A 9,603-nucleotide genomic window follows, 5' to 3' on the forward strand; every position below is an offset into this window, starting at 1 on the left:
ATAACCACCCATAACCACGCCTATAACCCCATAGACCCCCCAATAGACGCCAATAACAACACTCCCCAATAACCCGCATATCCACGCCCAATAACCCCCTAGACCCGCATAGACCCATAAACACCCCCATAACCCATATCCAACTCCCATAACCCCATAGACGCCCATATGACCACTATAAACACCCCAAACCCCATATCCGACCCCATAAACACCCCATAACCCCATAGACCCCATAAACCCCCATAACCCCATAGACCCATAGACCCCATAAACCACCTGCATTAACCTGCATAACGCACCCCATATACCAACCGCCATAGACCCCATAGACCCATAAACAACCCCCATAACGCCCCCAAACCACCGCCATAACCCCATAGACCGCATAGACCCCATAACCCCCCATGAACCCATAACCACCTCAATAACACTCATAACCACCCCATAACCACCCCATAACCCCATAGACCCCATAGACCCCATAAACACCCCATAACCCCGTCCCATAACCCCATAGACCCCATAGACCCATTTAAAACACCCATAACCACCCATAGCCCCATAGACCTCCATAGACCCCCACCATAACCCCATTAGACCCCCATAAACACCCCATCACCCCATAGACCCCCATAAAAAGACCCATAAAACCCCATAACCGCCATAAACCCAGCACCCCTCAACCCCAGATAGCCCCATACGACCTCCATACAACACACCCATAACCCCATAAACACCCTCCACTACCCCATAGACCACCCATAACCCACCCACCATAACCCTATATTACCCCCATAACACTCCCCATAACCCCATAGACCCCATAGATAGACCCCATAACCACCTCATAACCCATAAACACCCCCATAGACCCCATAGACCCCATCGACCCCATTAACCCCCATAACCCCATACCACCCCATAACCCCTATAGACCCCATATGACCCTCATAAACACCCATAACCCCATAACCACCCCCATACCCCATAGACCCCATATAACACCCCATAACCCAGTAACCACCCCCCATACCCCCATAGACCCCATAACCATAAACACCCTATACCCCTATATCCACCCCATCAACCCCATAACCCCCCCCATAAACCCCAAACGCACCCCCATAACCTATAGTCCTAAACCCCCTCTTCATAACCCACACACCCCATAACCACCATAGCCCCTAAGCCCCCCACCCCCATAACCCAAACCCCACTAACCACCCCATAACCACCATATCCACCCCAATAACCCCATAAGCTCCCCCAATAACCTCCATAACCACCGCCATAACCAACCCCATAACCCCCATTTACCTCATAACGCAACCCAGTAACCACCCAACCCCATAGACCCCATAAACAGCCCCCCATAACCACTAACCACCCCATAACCCACCCATATAACCTCGCATTATGACCCATAGACCCATAACCACCCCTCTCCACACTATCCCCATAACTCATCCTATACTGGTCAATAGGATTCGGCGCTGTAGGACCCCACTAGGCACCCATAGACCCCAGGACGCCCAACCTGTTCGGTATATGGACGCCCATTAGACCCCATAAACTCACGCCATAAGGTCAAAGGATTCCTGCCGCCTGTAGGACCCCTGGGCCTCTCGGACTGTACCGGCTCCGCCACCATCCACAAAGGGGGGGGGGCCCTGTGGGCGTCAAAGGTCATCATAGGTCCAAAGGCTCATCATACGCGGGTCAAGGGTCATCGTTAGGGTCAGGGTCAGCCCGAGGTTAGGGGTCAAAGGTCGGCCCATACCGAATCCTTACCTGGGGGGTTGAGGTGGGGGAGGGGCGGCCCGTGGGGCTGTGGGGGGAGCATAGAGAAGACTTTAATGGGGGGGGTACTGGGGCTATACTGGTCGCATACTGGTTTATACCCCGGTTTAATAACTGGTTTATACTGGTCCATACTTGGTCTATACTAATTTATACTGGTTCCATCCTGGTCTAACGGTCTAATACTGGTTTATACTGGTCCTATAACCCCATATACTTGCGCAGCTCCATACTAGGTCCCTATAAGATACCCTATAAGGGTAACCCCTTTATATATGGTCAACATACCTATAAACACGTGTCCCACTCAAAATCAAGGCACTCTCTTACTCATCACTACGCCACATACTGTCTCACCTTAACTTGAGTCTCACTCACATACAGCCCGGTTATACTCGGCCTCCTCATATACGTATGAAGTCCCATGCTAACAGCCCAGCCATACCTAGTGTATGCTGGGCCTAGTACTGGTTTATATTAGTCCATACAGTTATACTGGTCCATTTTACAGGTCTATACTGTCTATACTTCATGAGGTACCTCACATACTATTCCATACTTGGTCTCATACTCGGACTAAACGACACAGTCCATACTCGATGTTATTATACATGGTCCCACTCAATGAGTTAACTCACAGACGCATCAACATAGACCCTGGCGCCTACAAATAGGACCCACTAATGTATACCACTACACTGGCCATATATCATGAGCGTCCCATGCGCGACCAACTATGAGCGTCCCATACTGGTCTAGTAACTGGTCTCCTATAACTGGAACACCATCCCCTGGCGCTATTACCCAACTCCGCGACCATATTGGTCACTACCTGCGATTTCCTATATCCGCCAAGCCATTAAAAAACAGCCCCAACCTCAAGAGTTATTACTCACAACAAAGCCGCCTTAAAATTATACTGCCCTATCTGGTTTTTCTTGGTCCCATACCCGCTGATCTAACAGATAGTGTAAAGTCCCTCAGAACCATAGCCTGCCTCCAAAAAATGCCATAGAGAAGATCCACTTTAGTTAGTCCAGGCGGCCCCGACGATGGAGCCCACCGTGAGAGCATCTGTGCTTCCATATTTGATGGCGTCATACCAACCGCTGCGCGGCTCCGTCTCTCTACAGAGGGGCGCAATTAACATTACTATAAATTGACCCGTGGGGGGGGGGCTGGGGTCTGTGGGGTGGGGGGCGCGCTTTTTGGGGGGGGGTCTAGGGCCCCATTGGGGCCGAGCCTCGATTTTATATTACTTGGGGGGGTATCATAATTGTTCTCACTGGGGCGCGAGAATGTGAGGGTCCAGGGGTCTATAAGTCCTCATTTAGGGGGGCTTCGCATGAGATTTATCTTTCTACGGGTGGGTTCCGGGACGCCTTTTTGGAGGGGGTCTGGGGGTCTTTGGGGGGGTCTGTTTTATAGGGGGGGTCTTGTTTTGGGGGTCTTTGTGGGGGGCGCGGGCACAGTTCACCTGTTTATAGGGGGGGGTCTGTGGGTGTTTTTGCGCGCGAGGGTGGGAATACTTTGTTCCTAATGGGGGGGTCATTGGGGTCTGGGGTGCCTCCTGGTGTTCTCTTAGGGTAGGGATGTCTGTTTATTCACGCGCCGGGGAGGCTCCTCGGTAATAGTCATTACGCTGCGAGCGTTCGCTTATGAGGAGGTAGGGGCCTTTGGGGTTCTCCTTTCTGCGGGGGGGCTTTGTTGTTTATAGGGGGTGGTACCTTTGGGGGTGTGGGTGGCTTTTGGGGGGGTCTGGGGGTCTCAATTTCTGGGGTGGGAGTGGGGGGCATTTTCTTGGGGGGATCTGGGGTCTTTAGGGTCTCTTATTTCTGGGGGGGGGGGCGGACTTTTAAAGGTGGGGATTTGGGGTCATTTTATGGGGGGTCTTTTAAGTAGGGGAGTGTCTGGGGGTTTTTGTCTTTATTGGGTGGGGGTCTCTCTCTAGGTCTTTACATAGTGGGGGCAACGCGTCCTGACCCCCCCCTTTATTGCCCCTCCCCCCCCCTCCCAAGGGCCGACCCGCTGTCCCTGGAGTTCTTTGCCTGAGAACTGGTGGCCAATGGAGGGGCCTGGGGGAGAAATATGGTGGATGCTGGGAATGGAGGTATTGGGGGGGGGGGGGGCATCTATATGGGCTGGGCCGGCAAATTGGGGGGGCACATTGGGGTTCAATTGGGGGGAGCTGGGGGGTATTTGGGGGTCATGGGGGGCGACTTGGGGCAATTCATCACTGGGCGCTCGGGGGCGACATTTGAGCGCCTTTATTGGGGGGGGCTCGCGCGGCCGATGAACTAATTCTGGGAGGTGTCTCGCCCAGCGGCAATCTAGCGGGGCGCTGGGGGGGTATCCAATGTTTAGGGTCACGTCGCGAGAAATTACGGCAATTAATGGGGCTGGGGGCAATTGGGGGGGCCTGGGGGGCAATTGGGGGCATTGGGGGGCAATTGGGGGAAGTTGTGGGGGCTGAGGGCAATTGGAAGGGTCTGGGTCAATTGGGAGGGCTGGGGGGTATTTTTTGGGGGTCCTTGGGGGGACTTGGGGCAATTATTTGGGGCTGGGCGCGGATACAAATTGTGAGCACGGCAATTGGCGGGTCATTGCGGGGGAGGCTGGGGGGCAATTGGGGGTCCTTGGGGCGGCAATTGGGGGCAGTTGTGGGGCTGAGGGCAATTGGGAGGGTCTGGGGCAATTGGGAGGGCTGGGGGGGTATTTTTGTGGGTCACTTGGGGGCAATTATTTTGGGGCCTGGGGGCAATAGTGAAAATGGGGGGCAAGGGGGCCAATTGGGGGGGGCTGGGGGGAAAAAAATTTTGGGGGGCGGGGGCCCCCCCCAATTGGGGGAGCAAGTTGGGGGTAATAGGGGGACTGGGGGCAAATTATTAATGGGCTGGGGGGAATTGGGGGCCCGTTGTTGGGGGGCTGGGGGTAATCTGGGAAGGGGTCTGGGGCAATTGGAACAGGGCTGGGGGATATGTTTGGGGGTCATTGGGGGGGAAGACTTGGGGAATTATATGGGCTGGGGGGCCAATTGGGGTTGTTGGGGAGGGCAATTGGGGGCCATTGGGTGGGCTGGGGGTATTTGGGGGAGGGTCTGGGCAATTGGGGGCTGGGGGGCCCGCATATTATGTGGGAACTCTCACTGGGGGCCAATTATATGGGCTGGGGGCAATTGGGAGGGCAATTGGGGGGTCCCATTGGGGGGGATGGGGGTAATTGGGGGAGGGTCTGGGGGCAATGTGGGAGGGGCGGGGTAGTCTGTGGGGTCATTTGGGGCGGGGGACTTTGGGGGCGGGACTCTGGGGCAGATTATAATGCCTGCCGGGCGCAATGGAGGGCTATTGGGAGGCTGGGGGGGCATTGGGCTGGGGCAAATGGGGGGCCCAGGGGGCCGCACACTTGGTGGCAAACTGTGGGGTATTTGTAGGTCATGGGGGGGGGTTCTGGGGGCAAATTATATGGGGCTGGGCAATTGGGGGATCTGGTCGCCAAATTACCCTCACATCCGGGCAACTCTGGAGGTATCTACAACACGTACACACCGGCGGCCGGGCAATTGGGCGGGGAGTGCATTGGGGGGCCAAGATAATACTGAGGGTCATATCACCTGGGCGGAGGGGCGAATTGTGGGGCCACCACGAGCACACTACCCACGCCCCACTTGAGGGGGCGAGGCTCCGGGGGCAATGGGGTGAGCCATCCTGGAGGGCCGCGTCAGATGGGGGTAATTGGGTGGCGGGGCCCGGGGGCTGGCCGGGGCTTGATGAGGGCAAAATTATATGGGGCTGGCAGGAGTTTAACGGAAAGCAATTGGGTCGGCTTCGAGCTCGGGGCGCAATTACCTCTGGGCGCCATAACAATTGGTGTACCGGTCCACTCACTAAATAACCCTCTAATTGGCTGCTCCCAGCCCCACCCTAAATTCGCCCATGGGGGCCTGGGGGGACAATTGGGGGAGCTCGGGGAGCCATATGGCGGCTACTGGGGGGGCTGAGGCAATTGGAAGGGGCTGGGGGGCTATTGGGGGTCATTGCGGGCGACTGGGGGCAATTATATGGGGCTGGGGGGCAATTGGAGGCAATTGGGGGTCATGGGGGGGCTTGTGGGGTAATTGGGAAGGGCTGGGGCAATTGGGAAGGGCTGGGGGGTGTATTTGTGGGTCACTGGGGGCAATTATATGGGGCTGGGGGGCAATTGGGAGGGCAATTGGGGGTCATTGGGGGGGCTGGGGGGGTATTTGGGGGTCCTGGGGGGCTGGGGGGTAATTGGGAGGGTCTGGGGGCAAATTGAAGGGGGCGGGGGGGTATTTGTGGGTCCACTGGGGGGCAATTTATATGTGGGCTGGGGGGCAAATGGGAGGGGCAATTGGGGGGTCATTGGGGGGCTGGGGGGCTAATTAGGGGTTATTGGGGGGGGCTGGGGGGTAATTGGGAGGGTTCTGGGGCAATTGGGAGGGCTGGGGGGGGTATTTGGGGGCCAATTTGGGGGAATTCTGGGGCAATTATATGGGGCTGGGGGGCAATTGGGAGGCAATTGGGGGCTCATTGGGGGGGGCTTGGGGGTATTTGGGGGCCACTGGGGGCAATTTAAATATGGGGCAGGGGGGCAATTGGGGGGTCACTGGGAGGCGAATTTGGGAGGTCTCGGGCAATTACAGGTTATTAGGGGGGTATTTATGGGGTAAATTGGGGGCAATGTTTTTGGTTTGCAATTCTGGGGGTAAATTGGGCAAATAGGGGTAATTATGGGCAATGGGGGTAATTAGGGGTAATTAGGGGGTAATTGGGGCAAAAGGGTAATGTATGCGGGGTCATTGGGGGTAATTAGGGGGCTATTATGGGTAATTATGAGGTAAATTGGTCAATTTGGGTAAGTTATGGTGTAACTGGGGGGTAAATTAGGGGGCTAATTAAGGGGGTAATTGTGGGGTAATGTGGGCATTAGGGTAATTATGGGGCAATAAGAAGGTAAATGGTAATTATGGGGTAATTGGGGGCAAATTAGGGGGGTAATTATGGGTAATTGGGGGGTAATTGGGGGGTAATTATGGGCAATTGGGGGTAATTTGGGGCAAAATAGGGGGTTTCATTATGGGTAATTGGGGCAATTAGGGGGCTGGGGGCAATTAGAGGTTATTAGGGGGTAATTATGGGGTTAATTGTGGTTAATTGGGGGTGTGGGTAATTATGGGGTGGGGGTAATTATGGGGTAATTATGGGGGTAATTTGGGGGGCTGGGGCAATTATGGGGGTAAATTGGGGGGCGTGGGGGTAATTATGGGGGTAATTATGGGGCTGGGGGTAATTATGGGGGTAACTGTGGGGGTGGGGGTAATTAATGGGGTAATTGGGGCAATTATGGGGTAATTAATGGGGTAATTAGATTAATTGCCCCCTTAGAGCGCCGCGTGTTGCGCAATAGGAAATTCCTGGGCTCCATCGCGGCTCAAAGGATCCGAGCACGGCCACACATACAGGAGATCAGCGGGTATGGACCAGTATAAACCAGTATAGACCAGTATAAACCAGTATGGACCAGTATGGGGCTGTATAAACCAGTATAGACCAGTATGGACCAATATGGTCCAGTGTAAACCAGTATGGACCAGTATAAACCAGTATAGACCAGTATGGACCAGTATGGTCCAGCATGGACCAGTATGCACCAGTATAGACTAGTATGTACCAGTATGGGGTTGTATAAACCAGTATGGACCAGTATAAACCAGTATAGACTTGTATGGACCAGTATGGACCAGTATGGACTAGTATAGACCAGTATAGACCAGTATAGACCTGTATGGACCAGTATAAACCTGTATGGACTAGTATAAACCAGTATAGGCCAGCATACACTAGTATGGGGCTGTATGGACCAGTATAGACCAGTATAAACCAGTATAGACCAGTATAGACCAGTATGGGGCTGTATAGACCTGTATGGACAAGTATGGACCAAAATAAACCAGTATAAACCAGTATGGACCAGTATAGACCAGTATAAACCAGTATAGACCAGTATAGACCAGTATGGACCAGTATAAATTAGTATAGACCAGTATGGACCAGTATAAACCAGTATAAACCGGTATAAACCAGTATGGACCAGTATAGCCCAGTACCCCCCCCATTAAAGTCTCTCTATCTCCCCCCACAGCCCCACGGCCGCCCCTCCCCCACCTCAACCCCCCAGGTAAGGATCTATGGGGCCGACCTTTGACCCCTAACCTCGGGCTGACCCTGACCCTAACGATGACCCTTGACCCCTATGATGACCTTTGACCCCTATGATGACCTTTGACCCCACAGCCCCCCCCCCTTTGTGGTGGTGGCGGAGCCGTCAGTCGAGAGGCCCAGGGTCCTACAGGCCAGAATCCTATTGACCTATAGGGTGAGTTATGGGGTCTATGGGGTCCTATGGGGTCTATGGGGTCCTATGGGGTCCTACAGGCCAGAATCCTATTGACCTATAGGGTGAGTTATGGGGTCTGTGGGGTTTTATGGGGTTCTATGGGGTCTATGGGGTTCTATGGGGTCCTATGGGGTCCTATGGGGTCTATGGGGTCCTATGGGGTCTATGGGGTCCTATGGGGTTCCTACTGCCATATAGGGTGAGTTATGGGGTCCTATGGGGCTCTATGGGGTCTGTGGGGTCCTATGGGGTCCTATTGATTCCTATGGGGTCTATGGGGTCCTATGGGGTCCTATGGGGTTCTATGGGGTCCTATTGATTCCTATGGGGTCCTATGGGGTTCTATCGGGTCCTATGGGGTCCTATGGGGTCTATGGGGTCCTATGGGGTCTATGGGGTCCTATGGGGTTCTATGGGGTCTATGGGGTCCTATGGGGTTCTATGGGGTTCTATGGGGTCCTATGGGGTCTATGGGGTCCTATGGGGTCTATGGGGTTCTATGGAGTTCCTACTGCCATATAGGGTGAGTTATGGGGTTCTATGGGGTCCTATGGGGTCCTGTGGGGTCCTATGGGGTTCTATGGGGTCCTATGGGGTCCTATGGGGTTCTATGGGGTTCCTACTGCCCTATAGGGTGAGTTATGGGGCTCTATGGGGTCCTATGGGGTCCTATGGGGTCTATGGGGTCGTATGGGGTCCTATGGGGTCTATGGGGTCCTATCGGGTTCTATGGGGTCCTATGGGGTCCTATGGGGTCTTATGGGGTCTTATAGGGTCTTATAGGGTCATATGGATTCTTATGGGGTTCTATGGGTTTCTATGGGGTCCTATGGGGTCTTATGGGGTCCTATGGGGTCTATGGGGTTCTATGGGTTTCTATGGGGTCCTGTGGGGTTCTATGGGGTCCTATGGGGTTCTATGGGGTCTATGGGGTCCTATGGGGTTCCTACTGCCATATAGGGTGAGTTATGGGGTTCTATGGGATCCTATGGGGTTCTATGGGGTTCTATGGGGTACTATGGGGTTCTATGGGGTTCCTACTGCCATATAGGGTGAGTTATGGGGTCCTATGGGGCTCTATGGGGTCCTATGGGGTCTATGGGGTCCTATGGGGTCTATGGGGTTCTATGGTGTCCTATGGGGTTGTATGGGGTCTTATAGGGTCATATAGATTCTTATGGGGTTCTATGGGGTCCTATGGGGTCCTATGGGGTCTTATGGGGGTCTATGGGGTCTGTGGGGTCCTATGGGGTCTATGGGGTCCTATGGGGTTCTATGGGGTCCTATGGGGTCTATGGGGTCCTATGGGATTCTATGGGGTCCTATGGGGTTCTATGGGGTTCTATGGGGTCTGTGGGGTTCTATGGGGTCCTAATGGGGGTTCTA

At 54.2% G+C, this 9,603-nt stretch overlaps 1 long non-coding RNA gene across 1 annotated transcript; it reads left to right on the forward strand.

Moving 5' to 3' along the window:
• Positions 1–7,176: 7,176 nt before the first annotated feature.
• LOC107307772 lies at positions 7,177–8,326 on the forward strand. Its single transcript, XR_001552506.2, has 3 exons — positions 7,177–7,293; positions 7,963–7,998; positions 8,115–8,326. It is a non-coding gene; the product is annotated as an uncharacterized LOC107307772 (long non-coding RNA).
• Positions 8,327–9,603: the final 1,277 nt, after the last annotated feature.

The sequence above is a fragment of the Coturnix japonica genome, unplaced genomic scaffold, assembly GCF_001577835.2.
Source record: "Coturnix japonica isolate 7356 unplaced genomic scaffold, Coturnix japonica 2.1 chrUnrandom890, whole genome shotgun sequence".
Lineage (NCBI taxonomy): Eukaryota > Metazoa > Chordata > Aves > Galliformes > Phasianidae > Coturnix > Coturnix japonica.